Below are 23,368 nucleotides of genomic sequence, written 5' to 3' on the forward strand. Positions count from 1 at the left end.
GAACACATCAGGATCCAGGGCCTACCTCTCCCCAGGGGAGCCACATGGACTGCTCCAGAAACCTCAGTTTCAGCTACTCTCCAGAACATTGCCAATCTCGTGTGTACTTTATTCTGTGTAGCCCCAGTGAAGAGTCAGCCCACCTGAAACAGCACTTTTTGATGACGGGGCAACAGAGGAAGAAATAGAAAATCATGTCCCCATAATCAGTTGGCTGAGTCAGAGCTAACAGAAGGAGAGAAGCAGAGGACAGGCAGAAAGTTCTCCCCTGGCATCGGGATAGAGAGAGGGGTCCAGAGAAAAGATGCCACTCCGGGAAGGGGGCTACTCTGAGCAGCTATGTGACAGACTTGGACGCTTAATGAAAAGGGAGAGGAAGGGTGCTGGGAGGAGGGCTGAGCCCCCAAAGAAAATAAAAACGGAAAACACCAGACTACCTTCCTTACCTCCCATTCTGCTCATTGTGTCAGAGGGGGTTCAAAAGAGTTAGAGCACTTAACTTCTAGTTCCATTTAGTAGCAATTCTGGCATTGTGTGAGCTCCTTAACATGGCCTCTGAGAAATGGGGTCTCCCTTGTCCCAATTCTCTCCTGAGGTCCTGAGAAGGAGGAAGAACCTCCAAGGATGCTATGCTTGCATCCTTCTGGCAAAAATGCCCAGGACACCTCTCATTTCTTTCCTCTGAAAGGAGGCACCGAGGTAGCTCCAGGGAGAGGGTGCCACATGGTGGTGCCCCCAGATCCTGTCCTCTGTCACTCAGATGAAAGGTGCAGGCCAGGGTGGGAGCGGTGGGAAAGAGGGCCTTTGTTTAAAATGAACAAGGGCTGAGCCACAGACGTGTGGGGACCTCTTCTCCAGGAACTGACTGATGCCCAGAGGCTGGCGATTACGGGAGCCCTCTCTGACCCAGGAACCCTGACAGGTCCCTCGCTCCAGGCTCCCAGCTTCCAGGGAAGTTCTGGAGCCAACTGCACAGCCAGCCAAAGGCAGGGCTTGGCTGCCTGTGTGATTAATTGCCTTTGTTTCCTCACAAAGGGAGTGGACCCACTGACAATCACCTCAGTAGGAGGGGAGGGGAGTGGCCTCATCTAGGAGGCTCCCCTTCCTCCCACAAGTCCAGGGTGTGCCTGGGAATGGGATTCTGTGCCTAGCTCAAAAAAAAAAAAAAAAAATGGTATCTTTCCAAATGAAAATTATACAGCTCAGAAAGTTAGTCATTAATGTAATGGTCTGAATCTACAATGAGAAAAAGATGGAAGTTGACATGGTTTTTATCTTTGATACAGCTTCTGAAGTTGAGAAGTAATTACGTATGTTAATATTACATTCATCTGAGAGTGAATTTTTTTTATGACTTCCGTAATGAATCTTCCCTTTTCCCCTCTCTGCTCACAGTGCAGGCAAATAGTCCTGTCATTGATCAGGGGTGGTTCCCAAAGGACACAGGAGTCAGAAAGATCTGAGTTTGAAATTAGGCTGACGCTTGACGTTAGGCATTTAGGAAATCAACAACACAAATAATAATCACTACAAGAATGTCTGTTGCAGATGTGGTATTGGACCAGGAACTATACGAAGGTTTCACACCTGCTATTTCATTGAATCCTTGTGAAACTCTATGTGATGGGAACTATCCTTATGTCCATTTTAGAGATGAGGAAACTGAGGCTCTCAGTGTAGATGCTGAGGCCCCCGGCCAGGGCTGCTTATGCCCAGCAGACAGGCCTCTGACGTCACCATTCCCTGCCACCTCTGTGCTGAGGGAGCTGGTGGTAAAGGCGGAGGTGGGATGCCTGAGTGAGTGGGTGGGAATAATAACTTTCACTGCCTCCCAAATCAAACTACTTTCTCCGTCACCCACCTTATATCTTAATAGGCTGGGGCTGCCTCATATCCCCACTTTCTTCCCTCCCTGTGACACCCCCCCCCTCCCCCAGGACCAAGTAAGTAACTGAAAGCATCAGAAATGCAATAACAAACCTGTCTCTGCCCTTCGCTCCTCAGCAGAACCCAGCAGTCCCAGAGCGCTGCAGAGAATTACAAAAGCAAGGAGCCGCAGCCACTGCCCTTCGGCTTAAAATACAGACACACTTGAGAGACACCACATACAAATCACAAAGTGCCAGGCCACGGGCCTCACTGTTTCAACCCCCGCACACCGGGGGCTCTGAGATGCAGGTTGCATTCCTGGAAGATGTCTGAGTGCCTGCCCTTTGATATTTGACAATAACAATAGAGTTATGAAGATTGGATACGGTTACGTGTAATCAAATTCTCAGAGCAGGGTCCGGAGGTGTTTAAGATCGTCCATATTATCACCGTCACTGTTCCTGGGTTTTGAGGCTGAGGAGCATTTAGCCAATGGAGAGGAAGACGATCTTTCAGGGAGATAAAGCAGAGGAAGGAAAGACGTATAAGCATTTGTGAGAGGATGCCTACAGCAAGTGACTCATTCATTCATTGGACTAATTTACCCTTTCATCTAACAAGTACTTACTGAGCATCTACTATACGCCAGTCACTGTGCTAAGCACTAAACAGGAAGATAAAACAATGAAGAGTCCTGCTCTCAAAGAGTCTGTCGTGGCAAGACAGACATTAAATAAATTCACCTGATAAGCTAATATGAGATTATGAATTGTGACTGATAAGTGCTATGAAGGGAAATAACTTGGGTTTGTGAGATAACATCACAAGGAAACAATTTATAATGGGTGGGAGTTTGGGTAAGTCAAGGTTGACGTTCCTGAGCAGGGGGTTTAGGAGCTGAAAACTGCAGGGAGAGCAGGAGTCAGTGGGGCAATGAACTGGGGAAAGGCCTGGAGGCTTAGAACAACCCTTTGCACAGTTGCTAGGACAAGACGGCAGGGCCACCGGAGGCTGGGGCGGGAGAGGCCAGCCTAAGCTTCACTCTCAGCAAGCTAGGCTCAGACATCCCTCCAGGCTCCGCGTCTCCTCAGCCGTCCCGGTCCAGCTTCTTACCCCCAAAGCACCTGCCTTTGGCACACCGAGGCTCTGTGGACTCGGTCTTCTCTCCCATCTTCTCTCTCATGGTCTTTCACATACTTAGAGGGCCAGACGGAACACAAACTCCCTCAGCCAGATGCCAACTTCTCCGCTGATTTGAATGTAAGATCGCAAACTGAACAAAGAAGTGCTGTGCAGGGCCAGCTCCCATCAGATTTCTGCAGACGCGTTCCTAGTTCTCGTTGACTCGGCTTGGCACCGGAGACGCTGACCTGCGTTTGGTATTGATCTTTGATTGCCAGCCCTGACCAATACTGCCGCCAAGTCTCCTTCCTGGGACTAATGAGCAGGAAGCAGATGTGTCCATGGATAAGGGAGCCAAACAGTTAAAGAAATGATCCTATACCGTTCTCAACTGTCCATGCAAAGGCAAGAGTCACCTCTCAAATTCTCTATTTATAAATCTGGGTTTTCTTTACAAGCAATTTGGAAACAACCTCCTCTCTCTCTCCTCTCTCTCTCTCTCTCTCTCTCTCTCTCTCTCTCTCTCTCTCTCTCTCTCTCTCTCTCTCGATTATAAAAGCCCCAAACCCTTACAATCAATGGGTAGTGGATCTGAGGCCTTAGTGACACAGTTGCCTGTAAACCCACAAGAAAGAAGGAGCTGTAACAAGGGTGGTTGTTCTGCCCTGAAGGGTGTGGAGTGGCTCAGTGGTGGGGGGTGGGGCTGCTGAAGAGTATGAGAACAGCATACCACGGCTCCAACCAGCAACACCACGACCTTCCACTCCAGACCACATAGATACATCTGTATTACTTTTTTTTTAATTGTACAAGAAATGCCTGAATACATCTTTGTCTTAAAAGATTTGGACAATCAGGAGTAGTCAGAGTTAAATGTGGAATTACCTCCTTTCTGCCATCAGCCCCACGCCTACCTGGGGAAGACCGAGCTCAATGCCTTTCTATGTGTTGTCTTACTTACAGGTTACATAGTCATGGGTGTCGTGAATAAAGGTGCCTTTCCTAGTTAATATGTCTGGGAGAGTTGACCTGCAAATACGTGGAGAATGATCATGTGCTTTGCAATGGCTGCGTGGAATAGACGGGGACGCCCAAGTGCTGAGACCAGACTTGGGCAGAGACAAGAGCAGAGCCAAGGGGAGGGGGCAGGACTTTGCCCCTGAGTGACAAGAATCCATGTTCTTTATATTTATTTATGTCTTTAGCAGACCAAGTTGCGTTAGAATAACAATAGGTCCATTTTCATCCGTGAGCCAAGAGCTCCCCATACACCATTATTGAAACATGATCACCCTACAAGATAGGGACTATGTTTATTCCCATTTTACAGATGGCGAGGTCGAGTACCTTGCTGGAGGTCACACAGTGAGAGAGCGACAGAGACATTAACCTCAGGTAAGTCTTCCCAGGTTCCCTGCTCATCATGCTTCTGACCACCGCACTTTCCCCCTGCTCTACACTCATCTAGGCCATGAGGGCTGTTTGAAAAAGCGGCTTTTCATTTCGGTCCCCAAAGCCTGTTTGGAGCAGGTGAACCGTGTCTGTCGGAAGCCCCAACCTCACTGGTTTATTTCCCAGGCAGCGTGGCCCTGAGTCCTTGGCATTCTGCAAACAGGCGTATTCCCGCGACGTCCTTGTGGCCTTCTGTCGCTGTGACCCTGCAGAGAGATGCCCAGCCAGCCAGCCAGCCAGCCAGCTCCAGGCAGGCGGCTCTGTTGGCTCTGTCGTTGGGAAGGGTGATCTGAGACCAGGGGGTGGCGGTCAGCATGCGGATGAGGAGGTAACCCGCAGGCAAACACAGTTATTGGGAACTGCACTCATTAGAATACTGTAATTGGTTCCCGCAGGGCATCCGAGGTTAGTGACTCAGAGGAGATGGTGGAGGAGGGTGAGGGGGAGTACACTGCCTGGATTTTGTTTCCTTTTTTACCTTTTCTCCTCCAAGAGGGACTTCAACCAGCCTGGCTCACAGCGGGGCTGCGGGGTGCCCTCCTGATGGCGGAGTGGAATCCTGGTGACTCAGGCTCACCTCTGCACCCTCTGGCTCCCCTGAGAGAGCTCTCCTCTCTCCTCGCCTCTCAGCAGGAATCTGGGGGGCTTCTGTAGGCCTCTGTTGCCAGGGAAGAAAGCTACAGAGTAGCGAATTTAAAGAAAGGTGTTGGAAATGATGTGATACCCCTCACAGACTGAGTGTAGAGACATGATTGTTCTAAGAACCTAACAAAAGGGCCATGCTTAACCCAGTTATGACCCCAATGGGGAACCTGCAGGCATTAGTGAAATTATAAGTCACCATCTAGATACCAGATAACATTTTTTTCTTAAAAAAAAAGCATATATTTGTACTGATTTCAGAGAGCAAGGGAGAGGGGGAGATAGAAACATCAATGATGAGAGATAATCATTGATGGGCTACCTCCTGCATGCTCCCCACTGGGGATGGAACCCCCAACCTGGGCATGTGCCCTAACCGGGAATCGAACAGTGATCTCCTGGTTCATAGGTCTACACTCAAGCATGGAGCCATGCCAGCTGGGCCAGATAACATTTCTTTGCCACTCATAAAGCTGGACACTGCTGTCGGGGTAGGTGTACCCACTCCTCAGGTTGAAGAAAGAAGGGGAGGTGACTCCCTGCTCTGAACTGCATTAGCATTAGTAGGTCAACACAAAGTATGATCTCTTGACACCAAATTCGGCACTCCCAGTATGCCCTACCTGCCTTTCTGAAAAACTTGGTAGAGGGGATGATGAATTTTATACTCGGAAGTCAGGAAATTTCATGGGAGCTGGAAATGTTCTACATCTGGATCTGGGTTTTAACCAGTTAACTGCCACGATATTTTGAATTTAATGAAAAAAGGTCCACCGCTTGCATCTATAGACGCTTATGGCATACAAATGGTTAAGCACAGAAAATTTTAACAAGCCACCCACTTAAGATTGGTGCATGTTGTACTGCATGCACTCAGTTTCAGAAAGTAAAAATAATAATAACAATAATAATAATAATAATAATAATAATAATAATAATAACTGTTGTAAAAAACATAGGTCCCCAAATTTTTATCTATAGACTAATATTTTCCTGACACTCTCTCTATTCACTGATGGTGGCTACCTCCTCTTTCCCTACCTAAACCCCAGGCTTTATTAAGGGCTAAATTAAGACAAGCTTCTTAAAGAAAATCTACCTTGATGACCAAGCCACATTGATCGAGGCTTTGTGAGCCCCCCGAGGCAGGTCTGGGATTATGGGACCTGAGGCTTATACAAGATGGGAATCCTTTGTGAGATAAAGAACACAAAACTATGAATACAAAATTAGGTTACGAAAAAGGGACTGGAGGTTTCAAGCCCTTTCTATCCTGTTCTCTCTTTCAGCTGTTTAGCAGAAATGTTTATAAGAAACTGCTGCCTGTTAGCAACTCCGCTTCTCCTCTGCACCCACGACTTGCCTCAGCTCCCAACCACCCCCAGGACCCATACAGGTGAGGCAAGTGAGAGGAGCTTTGTCCCATTTCAGTAGGTCGGTTTCAGATCAGCACATACGTGTGAGCATCTCAGCCCAGACTAGTTTGAGTTGAAACTTGTTTGTTTCATGCACACACGGCCGGCCACCCCAGTTGGACTGTGAAATCCCACAGTGCAAAACCACCATTTCCCAGCGCTCCCATGTCTTTCACAGGACAGGCTCTCCATCGTGTTGAAGTGAGTGTTTGGGGGAGGGAAAGAGACTCCCAGAGACAGGTGGGAGTGATAGCAGAGAATAAGTCATTACTTGGATTAAGTGGATTCTTTCCATGCCCTCACTACCCAGGTCCTGAATATTCGCCCAGCCCTAGGCTGAGCCAAACATCTTTTAAAAATTGGTTTGACTAACAAGTAACCTCGGGCCATTGGAAAAGTAAGAGATGGTCTGGCATGGCTCAGACAGGTACAGTCATTTCTCTAGACTGACAGGAAGGATTCGGCAGAGCAGAGGATGAAGAGGAAATCATGGCAAGATGAAAGAAGGAAGAGAAAGAGGACGAAAGAAGACGAGGAAGAGAGGAAGGGGCTTATAAAAACAAAAAAAGTAGGAGATTAATGGAAAAAGAATACTTAATAACGCTCTCTTGGGCTCACTGTCTTTTTTTTTTTTTTTTTTTTTTTTTTTTTTTGAGGCTGCTGTATTAAATTAAAGTCATACATAGGTTTCAAAGAAAATCACATTTCTGCAGTCTGGCGAGCCCACCTGACAATGCACGCTAACAGAATTGTAAATGTAAAGGGTAATGCTTGTCAGTGCCTGACAGTTCTAAATGGCCTTTTAGTTCAGTACGCGGAGCTGTCATAAAAAAACATAAAAATGCATATGCAGACAGCTGAAACTGCTATGCACATCATTACTGCAAATGGTATAAGTGTCCTGAACAAAAGGCCTCCCCGTTTAAGGACATGCATAAGACATTTCTCTGCCTCCAGCTTTAAAACAAAGTGCTGTCAAGAAAACAAGAGTCCCCGTGCCAGAACTGAGGTTTCTCTGTCAATCAGCGAGGTGCTACATTTGTACATATTTTTCTGACCCTGCATATGAGAAGAGCATTCTTCACAGATGTGTATTTAACTTCTGGCAGACACATCTGTTTCTTCTGCATTTTCATTGTTATTTCTTTATCATTATTCTAACAGACTGCTGCGGAAGGGTGTTTTAATGCGTCCTTCTTCCTCCCCCATCTTTACTTTTTTCCTCCCATTTTTTCCATCTCCTTTTCTTTTTTTCTTTGTAATTCAGGAAGGCCAAAAGAACCCAAGCTCAGGCCTGTGGTGATCGAATTGGTGGCAATGTTTTCCTTTCCTTCCCTAAGCGATGATATTATCTGTCCTTGAAGACTGAAAGTTGCTTGAGGGCAAAGGCAATTTTTACCACGGAACCTTTCTGAAACCTAGTTCCGTGTCAGAATCACATGAAGAACTTTGTAAAATTCTCATTTCCTGTGATCCCCCTAATGATGCTCCACATCAGAGCCTCTGGGGCATTTGTATTTTTAACAAGCACCCTGGTGGCTACCACATGCTCATTCCTCCAAGCACACATCAGACCAACATGCACTGGGCACCTACCCCATGGCAGCCACTGTTCTAAGCACTGGGGACATACACATGAACAAAAAGACAAATGCCCCAACCTCAAACAGCTTGCATTCTATTTCGTGGAGACAGGCCAATAAATGTATAAACAAATATGTAAATACTAGAGGCCCGGTGCACAAAATTTGTACACAAGGGAAGGGGGTGTCCCTCAGCCTGGCCTGCACCCTCTCACAATCCAAGACCCCTCAGGGGATGTCCAACTGCCGGATCGGGCCTAAACCGGCAGTCAAACATCCCTCTCGCAATCCGGGACCACTGGCTCCTAAGCGCTCACCTGCCTGCCTGCCTGCCTGCCTGATCGCCCCTAACCACTTTGTCTTCCTGCCTGATCGTCCCTAACTGCTTGCTTGCCTGCCTGATTGCCCCTAACCACTCCACCTGCCTGCCTGATTGCCCCTAACTGCTTGCCTGCCTAATCACCCCTAATAATTCTGTCTGCCTGCCTGATCACCCCTAACCGCCTCTGCCTTGGCCCCCACTGCCATGGCTTCATCCAGAAGGATGTCTGAAATGATGTCTGGAAGGTCGTCCCGCTGTCTGGTCTAATTAACATATTACACTTTTATTATTATAGATGTTGGGTACAGAGGGTGACAAATATCCAAATAACATGAAACAGTGCAAGGGAGCAGGCACTGGCATGGACCAGAGTGGAGAGTTGATGTGTGGAGGCCGGGAAGTTCTCTCTGAGGAGCTGACATGATCTGAGACTAGAGTGATGAGGACTCAGCCATGAGAAGATGTAGAGAGGAACATCACCTCATTTATTCTTTCAACAGCATGGAAATTATGATCATGAACTTAGGATTGAAGAAACTGATGCTTAGAGAAATTAATGACTTGCCCCAAATTACACAGCTAGTCAGTAGCCAAACTGAGATTCACACCCCTGTTCCAAGCCAGATGCAGATGAGTCAACTCCAAGCCTCACTCCTGCTTCCACACCTATCCAAATCCTGACGTTGGAGTCAACCTGAAGTACAATCTTTCCTTCCATCATCTAAGATGCATCCATTAATGCATCTAGCCAATGCCTACCCATCCAGGATAAATAGAGGACAAATTCCAATACAGGCCTGTATGGGACATCACAACAGTTTCCCTAATAAAGCTCAACTTGAACACCGGCATTTCTGAATTCCTCAGATTTGGGCCACAAAATCCCATTTCCAATCAAGTGGCATATGTGGCATAGGTTTTAGAAGGCTCTGGGCTTTTTAGGCCAGAGACCATGTTTGACAACTGTACTGTTTCTGGCCTCTTCCTAGTGACACACTTCAGTCCTTTTCATGAGTTCCTAAGTTTTGACTTGAAGTTGTAAAACCTCCAGTGGAATTTCAAAGAGAGATAAAATAGTGATTTCCCCCTAATGACAACTCTATTGCTGGAGATAAACTAACCAGAGGACAGGATTTGGAAGACAATATAAGCAACTGGCTGGAAGTATGGGCCTTGGAGTCAGAGATCTTCTAGCTGTGAGAGTGGACAAACCATGAAGCCTTGGCTCAGTCACCTGAGAAATGGTGACGTTAAGTCCTGGCCAGTGTACTCAGTGGTTAGAGTGTCAGCCACCCACTGAAGGGTCACAGGTTCAATTACTGGTCAGGGGCATGTGCCTGGGTTGCAGGTTCAATCCATGGCCCTGGTCAGGGTGCATGCAGAAGGCAACCCATCGATGTGTCTTTCACATCAATGTTTCTCTCTCTCTCCCTCCACTCCCTCTCTTTCTCCCTTCCACTTTCTCAAAATCAATGGAAAAAATATCTTTGGGTGATGATCAACATAAACAAACAAACAAACAGTGATGATGAAATTTACATGAGAGTTACTGTGAGGATTAAATGAGATGAAGCATGTATGATACTTAATAGAGTGTGACGTATAGGAGACACAATAAATGTTATCAGTTGTTACTACTATAATTGTTATTTCCCATTGCACTATAGGATAAGAACATCCCTATTCCCCTTACCTGGAAAGACATAGAAAGTACAACCCCTCCCACGGCCAACATGCTCAGTTACCTGCCGGGGCCCTCTCTCAGGAAGGCATCATTTTTTACACTACACTTTCTCTTCTCATAGAACTTAGGTCTTCTAGCTAGTATAAAAAATAATGCTCTCCTGCTCCATCTCCTGGGATTTCACTCTTGCTAAGAGCAATTGCTTTTTATTGAATGTACAATTTCATTGCTATGGAAAATAGACTGTGATTAATGAGACCCTGTGACCAAGGTTACTTGGGACAGGCTTGCACTAGTTAGCATGCTGTCCTTCCTGACTTTTCACGGTGCCAAAGTTGGCTGCAGCAGGGACTGCAATAACTACTCTGTTAGTGACTTTGGGAGGGGATGTAGTCAATACAAGTAACTACTTTGTTGTGTGGAGTTGTAAAAATATTTAGAAACGAAATATCCTGAAAGGTTTAATGTGATAGAATATATCATTTTTAATTGCATAAAGAAAAAAATTTAATAAGATAAATAGAAATTTATAAAATTTACCATACAGATGGGATGGGTTCATATGAGAAATTTGCAAATTTTAACTATTTGAAAAAAAGTTTGCCTAGCCGGTGTTGCTCAGTGGTTGAATGCCGACCTATGAACCAGGAGGTCAAGATGTGATTCCCTGTCAGGGCACATGCGGGCTCAATCCCCAGTAGGGGGCATGCAGGAGGCAGTCAATCAATAATTCTCTCTCATCATTGATGTTTCTATCTCTCGCTCCCTTTCCCTTCTTCTCTGAAATGAATAAAAATATATTTAAAAAACGTTTAAATTATATATAACTTTAGAGTCAAAAGGGACATCAGAAGTCATCAGTACAATCCTCTTTGCTGGGAGAAATCCACCCCATGGTATTTCCACAGTTGGTCTGAATTAATTACCTCACATGATGATAGGCTCACTATCTTCAGAGGCAGCTCTATTGGACATGTTCTCCACTGTAATCTGAAATCTAAACCTGCCTCTTTGCAACTTTTATCTTGGCCTTTTTAGAACAGTGAAGAAGAAAACTATCCCATTTTCTCATAAAATGTTAGAGTTAAAAAGAGGCTTAGAGATCTCATTACTGGAGTTTGTCAATTTGAAGTTAAGAAATGAATACTTGGTATGCAGTTCACCAGATTTTCCAGAGAGCGATTCTGACAAAAGCTTTCCTGAAATTCAGATCAATGTGATTTATGACCCATGTGGTAATATTTTTTTTTTTTTTAAAAAAAGGAAATCAGTTAGTCTTTTCTACTTCATTTTTAGTGAACCAATGTTTGCTCTCACAATTCACCACATTCTTTGCTCAGGCCTCAAAGCTTCTCTAGTCAACAGCCTGTCCTAGAATTATGGTCAAGTGTAGTTAAAATTAAGTTCCTGACTATAGTTCCCAGAATTTGCTATTTAAAAAACAATTTATTAAAAATGTTTATTTGCCGCTAGCATTCTGGCATGGAGCTCATTCCTGAAACAGTCTCAAATATTACAAACAGCTTTGGTTAACAACGTAATATGAGATCCATGTCCACACCCACACCCATGTCCTCCTCCCCTCCCCCTTCCCCAGCAGCCTGGGAGAAATAAATATCTCTTCTCACTCAGAGAACTTCAGTTCATTGGTCATTTTTCTTTTCACCTGCTGAATTGAAGCAGGTCCTTCCTCTTCTTCTTTAATGACCCACACTTGAACCTGACGACAGGCCTTCTTGTTTACTCAAGAGTCTGGTACCGGGCGGACCCTACCATAGAGCCCCGCCCCCCTCCAGGTGTGTAATAGGAAGTATGAGATGCAGAGACAAGGATTTCTGCAGAGTCCTGAGTTCTGGTCTCAGCTGTGCTGGTAATGTTGTCCTCTGACCCTTGGGCAGTTATGGAACCATTTTCTGATGCTATTAATCTAAAAATTAGAGCTAATACTATCTTCCCCACTGAATTCACGGGATGGCTGAGAAAATACTAAGGAAAAAAAAATATATAAAGTGCTTCCTGGATGGATAAGGTTAAAATAACTACAGTTCAGACCTTAGGCTTGGGCTGTGCCCACTGGCCTTCCCCATTCTCTGCCTTGATTTCCATGATGCTGCATTCAATTTGCCCACCCAGGTATTTCCAACCTCAATCTGCTCCCACCTTCTTGGCCCCCAGAACTTCCCCAATTACTGACTGGTCCCTTATCCCAACACACTGGCCTGTGCTTTCTCAGCAAGATGATAATTGACTAATTGGGAAAACAATCCAAACTTGTGATGAAATGGATCATACTGTGCTCCCTCTCCAGGCAACACATAGCAATCCCTGGACCACCGTGGAAGTTACGTTCCTGGAAATACCAGAGTTGACAAAACCATGCTCAGCAATGCCAAGGTCTTCTCACAAAGAGGAGATTGAAGGAAAGTAGCACTACAAATAAATGTTTATATATATATATTTTTGAAATACGAAACAAAAAGGCTTCTAGAAGGCATTTACATCAGACCACATTCATCTATGTTTAAAACCTTTTTCCAGTGTTTAGGAAATATTGCTGTTACCTTCAAAAGTAGATTCTTTCTCTAGTTTTCTATTACACAAACTCTAGATTTTTCTAAAATTATAGTCACAAGCCTGACTGGTATGGCTCAGTGGTTGAGCATCAACTTATGAACCAGGGTGTCATGGTTCAATTCCCAGTCAGGGCACATGCTGCGGTTGCAGTCTCCATCCCAGTGTGGGGCATGCAGGAGGTAATCAACCTATGATTCTCTCTCATCATTGATGTTTCTATCTCCCTCTTCCTCTCTGAATTCAATAAAAATGTATTTTAAAATATAAAAGTAAATAAATAAAATAAAAATTAGAGTCACAAATTTAAGCCGTTTTATTGTATCTGGCTCAAGGGTTGTTTTTTCTCACACTATTTTAAAATTTTTTAATTTGAATGCCTTTAGACAGGGCATGGTCTTTCCTAATTGCCATAGTCCACACCACTCTCTATTGTTCACCCCTGCTCACATCTGTATGTTAGCATAAAGAACACAGAGTAGGAATCAGAAACCCTAGGTGCTCGTTCAACTAAGACATACATGAAAAGTAAAATGTTATTCCATCTGTCCCATATGCTAGCATTATAGTCTTGGTCTCATCACTTCTCTCTAAGCCCCAGTTTCTTCTTCTGAATAATGGAAGTACCACCATCTTCTCTCCAAGACTGATGGGAAGGTCACATAAAACAGAGATTCATATGGGATTCACATATTTTAAAGGGTACTATAAGTGTATATAATATTTTTAAGTAACTGCTTCTGTCCAGCACAAGACACTTCTCTCTCTCTCTCTCTCTCTCTCTCTCTCTCTCTCTCTCTCTCTCTCTCCCTTCCATTACCATCTGCCAACCAAACTCTGCAAGTTGAAGAAATATAGGAGAAGACGATAAAGGGTCATTTACCTTGGTAGTTAATGCCCTATATGGATTCTGTTTATACAGGACTGTCTACAATTTTTCAGTCTAGAAATTACTCCGCACAGTTGCTTAATGGCCCTTTTATCTTCTCTTTAATCACATCTAGGACTTCTCACCATCCCCCCCATTAAAGTTCCCATTTGTCTCTTTGATCATCCTCCTGATCCTTATTTGTATGCAGAACTGTCCATGACATGTGCTCTATTTCTGAGCTAGCTGATAGCAATCGAGGCCAAATGTACCAAACAGCCAAGCAAAAGGTAGGAAAAGTATATTATCCTAAACCACATAAAGCATGCATGCTTGTATGTGCTTGAGCATGCATAGAGGCATAGAACAACAACAAAAATGGCACATTCGATGCTATGTTGGGGATACTTTCACTAGAGTGGTGGCTCCCAATCTGGCCTCAGGAACTTTAAAAATAGATACACATACTTGAACTCTGACAACAGAGATTCTGATGTAGTTTGTCAAGGTAACATCCAGACAGAAGGTACTGCTTTGTTTCAGAAAGCTCCTCTTCCGCAAAGTCATGTAGTGAGTAACCAGTATTGAGAACATGATAATAGGACAAGTCTTAGAACTTGTCTTGTCTTATATGCAACTGAGTCTTTTTGAATGTTGACCAATGAACATTCTTATCTTTTTTAAAAACATAGACATTCTCCCCTAGAATCACACATATTCATGATCTGCTCCTCTAACAATTCCGCTCCCAGGAAACAGTCTTAAAGAAATGCAACTCCACTGTGTAAACACAGAAATGCAAAGCGACACTGTGAGTAACCATTGAAGCTACCCAAGTGCTCATCCATAGAGAATTGGTTTAAAAGTAAGAAATAAATAAGGCACAGCCAATGCAATGAAACATTATACAGCCCTTAAACAGAATGGTCAAAATCTGGAAGTCTACCCAGAGAAAAAAATTTAAATGAAAAAAACACAAACAAGTTGTAGAATAAAACATATGTAAGATATATTTTTGGATCAAACTCTCACCCTCAAATGGATGACTAACACAAATTATAGAATCTCAATAAGCGGTTCTTGGACAGAAAAAGTTCTACACCTACAAACATCAAACTATCTCTTAGGAATGAGATGAGATGGGAGGAAGGGGAGACTTCTACTTTTCACTTGATATTCCTCTTTATTATTTAAATGTTTATAAATGGGCTACATTATGTTTATAATTTTTGAAACAGAGGAAAAATAGTTGCCAGTGACACCCACTCCTCTCACACACATTGCCTTCCAGCTCGAATGCTCATCTGGCTGTTTAAATAAAAATGATGGATGCTCCACTGGCTGAATTTCTCTGCAGATCAAAAACACCCTGCATCTTTTCCATTCAGCATTCCATTAAAGTGTCCCCGAGCCAAGTCCTGTGTGTGGGAAAGTGTGTCTTGGTGTGTGTGGATCCTGCTGTAGTTACAACGGCCCCTCCCCTTGGTAACAATTTAACACCCACACGCATCCTCAGGAAGGTCAAAAGGGAAAGGCAAGAATGAAAAAACATGCTTTAGAAATGTGAACTAGCTCCGATTTCCAAAATTATTTCCCCCCACATTGCAAAACGACATCATGCGTGCTGCTAGGAGTGTCTGGTGGCTTTAATGAAATGAGTGGTGATATCGTCCACAGAAAAAGAGGGGAGCTGGCAGCATGCTTTTCATCGGAAATGAGGCACTGTGCTGGAAACGGCATCAGAGTTTTACAACACAAATTTAAAAGTCATCAGGCTTAATGCTGGACCCTTTCCAGAACTCATACAGGAGGTGTTGTGGCCATTTTGAAATGTTAGAGTCCTAGGGAAAGAAAAATCATGGAATTTCCATTATACATGGAAAATCAGCACCTTCTCAGATGAGAAAAATAATTCAAGATTCTATTCACAAAAGAGAAAGAAGGTAATTTCCTATAATTTTACATTTGAAACTTCAACTTGAATCTTTGGGAGGCTTAAGTGGCAAAGCACAAATTCTAACCATCAGCATGTTTTAAGGTGTTTCAGGGGAAGAAACATCTTGGGGGGCTCGTGATGATGTTTACGAAGTGTTTTGTGGTACAATGCTTTTTCTTAGCCTACTTTGACAATCTTTTTCCCTCTGAAGGAATGAATGAGTACAGTATACAATATACAGTCAAACTCGGGAATTCTTAGACACGTAGATATTAATACTAGCTTTACCCTCAAATCCTTGTGTATCGCAAGCATGTTTCTAAAACGTTCTGTGTCCTAGCATTATTACCCCTAAAACATGAATGCACATAGCTGCAAACCTGACAGAGTTATCATGAAAATAAATGTGAGGATATGCAATAAGGCATTAAAAGTCAAGCGACTGTTAATAGAGGCAGTTTAGTGGAGATAGAAGTGATACTATCTAAAAATGAACTACGTCAGGTAACTTCCTCAAGCTTGTTTCTTCATCTGTGAAATAGAAGGACCAAGTGATAATAAAATCAACAAATACTTAGTCCCCCCAACATGCTAGGCCCTGTTTTTTTGGCAGCTGGGAGGGGTAACTGTTCTATTCTGCCTACTCACGGGGATATCATGGCATCAATCCACGCAACACCCATCAAATATTTTGGAAACCATGAAGTATTGTGACTTCGTCCAAGATTATTACTCACCCTTTTTGCAGATGTTTCATTTTATTGAGCATCTGCTATGTTAAAAAAAAAAAAAAAGGAATCAGAAGGATTCTGCTTTTGAGAGCTTAAAGTGGATGGTGACCGCTGAATATACTGATAGAGTTACAGTTGTCTTTTTTAAAAGTAAATGACACAGCCCTACCTGGTTTGGTTCAGTGGATAGAGCATTGGCCCATGGACTGAAGGGTCCTGGGTTTGATTCCAGTCAAGGACACCTACCTTGGTTTCAGGCTTAACCCCTCGCCCTGGTCAGGGTGCCTAAGGGAGGTAACCGATGGATGTGTCTCTCCCACACCCATGCTTCTCTTTCTCTGTCTCTCCCCCTCCCTTCTCTCTAAAAATCAATGGAAAAATATCCTCGGATGAAGATTAACAACAACAAAAAGTAAGTGATACAGTACTACAAAAGAGGGACAGTCCAGTTTCCTGAGCAACTCTGGAGAATGTGTGTCTCAGGAAGGATTCCTAGAGAAGACTGGTCTGGGCTGACTGGCTGCTGCTGCGAAGGTGCCTAGCAGCCCACCAGTAAGTACTGAACCATTCAACAGCTGTTTGCTGAGCACTTACTATGTGACAGACCCTGTGCTATGCAATGTCATGGGATATATTCGCCGAGGAAACACACGTGGTTCCTGCCCACGTGGAATTTAAGCCATCATCTATTTCCCCCTAGTGCTTCCAAGCACAGTCTTTTAGTCTGGATATAGAAAATGCTATTCCTCTAGATGGACTAGACCCAGTGGTGTGCAGAGAAACCAGCTCTGAGGGGGTTAGAAGAGGAAGGGAAGGAAGAAGCCCTGATTTGTAACATTTGCCAATTTCAATGGTGTATATATTCCCTCTGTTGCCAGGAGCCGGTCCATGCTTGCTGTTTCAAGGGACCTGGCATATATGGCATACTGTTCTTAATATGTTTGCTCACCTTCTTGGCACTATGTGTTTTAACCAAGGTCTCTGAGAAAGGTTGTTTCCCCAGGTAGGGATTTTCCCCTGAAGTTAGGGAGGGAATAAAACCTCTTAACTAGTGCCAGGTGGGTAATTAATCACTTTAACTACGAACAATCATGCTTAAGCTACATAATCTTTACTCCCTGGAATGGAGATAAGAAACGCCCTAACCTTTGTAATAGAGATTGATAGGATTGAATCAACTGGTATAAATACAGATGTAATAAGACAGCAAGACACAGAACTTAGAATACGGAACCAAGAGAGACAGAACCTAGGCACAGGACCTACACAGAACTTCTCTAGAGACAGAAGAACTTCGCTGGAGAGAACATGGCAAAAGTTCCTAGACAGAAACTGGCCTCAGAACCTAGAGACAGAACCTAGCGAGAGAACATGGCAAAAGATCCTGGACTGAACCTGACTACAGAAATTGGCAAGAGAACCTGACTAGAACCTGGTGACTGAACCTGGCTGGAGAACCTGGACAGAACCTGGCTGGAGAACCTAGCGAGGGAACATGGCTACAGAACCTGGCTGGAGAACCTAGCGAGGGAACATGGCTACAGAACCTGGCTGGAGAACCTAGCAAGACAACATGGACACAGAAACGCCCTAACCTTTGTAATAGAGATTGATAGGATTGAATCAACTGGTATAAATACAGATGTAACAAGACAGCAAGACTCAGAACTTAGAACTCAGAACTTAGAACACAGAACTTAGAACACAGAACTTAGAACACAGAGCTTAGAATACAGAGCTTAGAACACAGAACCTACAGACAGAAGAACTTCACTGGAGAGAACATGGCAAAAGATCCTGGACTGAACCTGACTACAGAAATTGGCAAGAGAACCTGACTAGAACCTGGCGACTGAACCTGACTGGAGAACCTGGACAGAACCTGGCTGGAGAACCTAGCGAGGGAACATGGCTACAGAACCTGGCTGGGGAACCTAGCAAGAGAACATGGACACAGACCCTGGCAGGAGATCCTAAGCAGAGCTTTGCTGGAGAGCCAGACCAGAACTTGGCTGGAGATCCTGGCTAGAGATCCTGGCTAGGCTGCTGATCAACTGAACGCTGTCTCTGTGTCATTCCTTCTTCGCCGACTCCGTCCACACCTACGGGGAACCCCTGGACCTGCTGGGGCTGGACCCCGGCACTCTGTAGATGATTTCAAGCTACCAATGGTTTGATAACAGGCTCGAAAAATTCTTGAATGCTTAATCATTGGTTTTCATAGGCTGTTCCAAGCCAGCTCTAGCACACTTTTGGAGACCAAAGTGTTTCTGTTTTCTACTTAGCCTTAAAAAATGACAACATGTTGAGTATCCACCAAATGCCTCTTAATTTCGGTCTAAATTCTTCCTTAGGAATCTACAAGGTCCTTCAAAGATGTCCCCAAAAGTCCATAGGACAATAGCCTGGGTGACTCCAGACGAGCCCTCACCCCGTGATCACACCATCTTATGAAACAAAAGTCTCGGGAGTCAAATACAAAACAAAAACAAACCAAAAATCTGCACATGACTCTTTCAACCTTATGGGATGATTTCTCGGCTAGAAACCAATTCAAGTGGTTAGGAAATAATTAATGTCATCGTTGGGGAGAAAAAACAAACAAGGTCAGAGAGAGAGGGACCCTGTCCATAAGCCCCTCACTTGGCCAATGGCTCTCCCCGCACCAAACGCATGCTGGTTCAAGGGAACAAACATTCCAAATGACTATTGGGCGGGACCCAGAGGTCCTTATCCAAGGAGAAAGCTATTTGCTATTCCCCAAAAACACTCCAGGCAAAAGTACATGCTACATTACACTTTGCTTAGCACCAAGTACAACTGCCAAGTGTGTGTGGAGAAGCTACCTGGGCAAGACACTGCCCTTGAAAGGTCTAGAATACACTGTCCGCCCACTGGAAGCCACAGTCTGGTTGGACTGAGTTTATATATACTCGCAAAAAGGTAGCTCAGGGGAGCAAAATCAAGACTGCCACAAACTAGTGGTTTTCAAGTGATATATTGGGGAAGGGTCAGTCAATTCCAAACCCCTCGAGGTTGTTTTCATGTGTCTACCTACTTAATCGTCTCCTTACACTCTCCACTACAGTCACAGGAAACTTCTCACTGGGCCTCCATTGCCTCATCTGTAAAAAGGAACTATATCTATCCGAAGGGATGATTGAGACAATAAATCTTATGTAAAATGTTTGGCCTGTAATCAGGGCTAAATAAGGTGTTAGCCACTGGTATTATTACTATTATCACTGCTGCTATTGCTATGCTAGCGTTATTATTTTCATTGCCCGTGCTGCTGCCTCTCCGAACAGCGACATCCCAGGAGTGCCAATTTTTCACTGAATAAAAACTGTCGAGATGTGCATTTGCAGGGGGCCTTGCGATCCTCCCTCTTCCGGATGCAGAGTCCCTGAGGGGAGGGTGGGCCATGGGCTGCACATGGAGGCAGGGCCACAAGGCACTGGATGCTTTGAATTCCCTGGGAGACAGGCTCCACTGGGCTCTGGCAGAGACCTGCCTTGGGGACGGCAGTCACAGAACCATTCCCAGCCGCTGTGCTTCACATTCTCGCCCCAACACAAAAGGGAAGGATGAGTGACACCTCAAACAACTTGGGAGAGTCTAACAACAATTTTCAACTTCAAACAGGCCACACATAAAAGTTGAAGGCTTTTGCTACAAACCCAACCACTGGGAAATCACTGCCTGGCTGACATTAATTCCCCAGTTACTGTGAAGCTGTTAGTGAAAATGCAACTATTTTATTCCAAGTCCTTTAACATTTCAATCTAGGGCATGGGCAATGGGGAGCAAATCCAGGTCAGGTCCTGCTTTAATCCCCAAACTGAGTATCGGTGGCAACTCCACAGGGAATGCAGGCCCTGCGGTGAGGGTGGGGGAAGGTGAAGAGCAATTTTAAATTATTTAGATCCTATTTTCGAATTTGCTCTGTGTTGGCATCAATATACAATGGTCACTATTGTTGTTGGTATTGTTTTTTTTTTCTTTATGTGTAATCCCACACTGCATTTTTATAGCATTTTGGAACCCACAAAGCTGAGCTGTATAGGTTGTCGTGTTTGATTTCATCAGATTTGTGAGGACTGGACAAGTTCAGTTTCAGAATGACAAGGTCAGGAATAGACGGAGCCTCCGAGATCATGGTAGTTTTATTTGAGGATGAGCCATCTCTGGAGAAGGTGTCGATCATGACCTCACTGCCCGGCAATGTCAGAACTGGAATAGCATCCAGATCACCAGACTTCTGGATTTAAACATTGAAAACACTCACTGAGAATCCCTTATTGCTGTGGTATGCAGACTGGGGACTGGAGGAAAGGTAAAACCCGGGTTTTGGAGGAGAGCTCAGTCTAGTGGGAAAACAATCAGCTACATAGGTAATGACAGTGGGCGGGAACAGATGAGGTACTGTCAGTGCAGGCTGAGATAGAAATATCTCTGCTCAGGGTTTCCAACTGGCTTAGAGATGTTCGGGGGACACACAGTCTTAGCATTTTGGATGAACGCCGCATAGGCCCATTGCTGTTGCTCTTTAAAATCACACAGGGTGGAAAAGTACAAAGACAAAAGTAGAATTTACACTCAGATGTCACTCCCCAGAGATAAAACAATGTAAAAAGTCCCGTTTAACATCCTTCCAAATACCTCTTTGTCGTATCTGATTCTGCATAACTAAAAGTATGGATACGGCTATGGATACATATATTCACATATGCAAGCACACCATACATGCTGACTTGTAAACTCGTTTTTTTAATTTACCATGTGACACAGACAAATGTTAGCATCAATAACAATTACCCCATCGTTTCTAGAAGTTGAATGCTATTTTACTCCATGGATGTGCCATATTTAACCAGGAGCTTTTTAGATGGTCATGAAGGGGGTCTGTAATTCTTTGTCATTATCAACAATGTGACGTGGGTCCTCTGTATGCACCTTGCACACTTGGGTGAGTATCTCTGGAGGACAAATTCTTAAAAGTGAGATTGCTCTGATGACTCACACTGCAGATTTGATACAAATCGCTGAGTTGCCTGAGAGGATTTCTTTTCTTCCTTCCTTCCCTTCCTTCCTTCCTTCCTTCCTTCCTTCCTTCCTTCCTTCCTTCCTTCCTTCCTTCCTTCCTTCCTTCCTTCCTTCCTCCCTCCCCCCCCTCCCTCCCTCCCTTTCATTCTTTCTTTCTTTTTTTTTTTTAATATATTTTATTGATTTTTTACAGAGAGGAAGGGAGAGGGATAGAGAGTTAGAAACATTGATGAGCGAGAAACATCGATCAGCTGCCTCCTGCACACCCCCTACTGGGGATGTGCCCACAAAACAACCAATGTACATGCCGTTGACCGGAATTGATCCTGGGATCCTTCAGCCCTCAGGCCAACACTCTACCCACTGAGCCAAACCGGTTAGGGCATCTTTCTTTTTTTAAGATGGGACACTTCACAAATTTGCGAGTCGTCCTTGCGCAGGGGCCATGGTAATCTTCTCCGTAGCGTCTAATTTCAGTCTATGTGCTGCCCATGTGAGCACCTGAGGGGTTACTTTTCAACATTTAGGCCCAGGGATGGATGCCCCGTCCCTGCTTTTAAGCTCACGGCTCACTCCCCACATTCTGTACGAAAGGCCAGGGCAGAGACATGGGCAGGAAACACGTTGAACATGTGCCTGGCTCTGCGAGGTCCGTTATACACATGTTCTCGTGTAAGCCACACACCGCTCTTGAGAAGGCAGTATGAGTCTGTCTACTTTATATATGAGAACTTGGAAGCTCAAAAGCTGGGTTCATTTCTCAGACAGAGAGAGAGAGAGAAGTTCAACATTGAAATTTGGACATTCATGGGGTCACCAAATGCCTAGGCCCTTGACTGTAATAAAAGTGGGGTGAAGAAAACAAGCTGTATCTACTTTGAATGTCTCTGCCTTCCACTGTCCCTTTGTCCTAGTCCTACAAACACCGGTTAGAAACCAGTGCTAAGGATGGGTGCTCTGCCAACCCTCCCCTATAAATGTCAGCACCTGCTTAGGGCTCCCGAGATCGGCCGTTGCCCTCCCTGTGGGGCTGCCTTTTTTATGAGTTTAGGTCTGAGAAACAAGTTAGTTTCCTACTTCTCCAAGATCTTAAAATAGGAAAGATCAGCCAGAAGCTAGGAGGGGAAGCCAGCCAAGGTGTATGTTTGCTGGAAATAAAACCGATAGGCCCTCGGAGGCCAGGGGGAATGGACTTGGGGGCTTTTCTTCACCATCTGTTTCAGCCTCCAATGTGTCTTGATAGATGGTTTTCACTTATTACCCATTACTCACCTCATCTCTCTCTCCCTGAGCTGTTCCTTGAAATATGGTTCTCTCATTTGAATAGCAATGACTAAGTGTATTGGAACTTACTTAAATACGTTCTAAAAGCATTAAATTGGGAACACACAATTCAGCAAATGTACCAATTGCCAAACTCTAGTAAAAACTGTAGTGATTAAAACAATTTAATGCATGAAACACGCATTCAGGAAGGCAGAGAGAGAGACAGAGTAAGATTTTCCAGTGCGATGTCAGCCTGGTGGTGGATACGTCGGAAGAAGTGGGTGGAGGCCTTTGCCAAGAGAAAGTGAAATAATTGATGAAGACCCAAAGGGAAATGCCCTTGATCTTGAAGTTATTACCTCATTTCATGAAATACCCTAAAAGTCAATGACAGACCATAAAGTCAGAAAGTCAATTGTTTTTCTTTCCCTTGGATACAATTCTAATATGTGCATATAAACATGTCAGACAGCTTTCTAGGGAAAAAAAAAACCCCTATTGTTTGGGGCAGGGGTCGTGTTTTCATATAGCCTTATTATTCCCATTATGAAGTGGACACTCAGGTATTTGGCCCCAGACTTACATCCACACCCAAGTGACTGGGTGATTTATAACTTGCTATCCACATTCTCATAACTGTTTAGTAAATTGTAAAACCTCAGACGAGGCTTGACATTTATCAAGAAGCAAAATACACACACACAAGACACACAAACACACACTTAGCAAAATGATATCATAGAATAACCACCATCTCAAAGTGCCTTTACCCTGGATCCAGATTCTAGTTATAGCTTCCCAGCTTCCTAACTTCCTCCCTTCCTTCCTTCCTTCCTTCCTTCCTCCCTCCCTCCCTCCCTC

At 44.3% G+C, this 23,368-nt stretch overlaps 1 non-coding gene across 1 annotated transcript; it reads right to left on the minus strand.

Moving 5' to 3' along the window:
• Positions 1-21,636: 21,636 nt before the first annotated feature.
• Positions 21,637-21,742, minus strand: LOC118659411. The gene has a single exon (XR_004968542.1). It is a non-coding gene; the product is annotated as a U6 spliceosomal RNA (small nuclear RNA).
• Between the last annotated feature and the right edge of the window lie 1,626 nt (positions 21,743-23,368).

Source organism: Myotis myotis, unplaced genomic scaffold (genome assembly GCF_014108235.1).
Source record: "Myotis myotis isolate mMyoMyo1 unplaced genomic scaffold, mMyoMyo1.p scaffold_m19_p_6, whole genome shotgun sequence".
Taxonomy (NCBI): Eukaryota; Metazoa; Chordata; class Mammalia; order Chiroptera; family Vespertilionidae; genus Myotis; species Myotis myotis.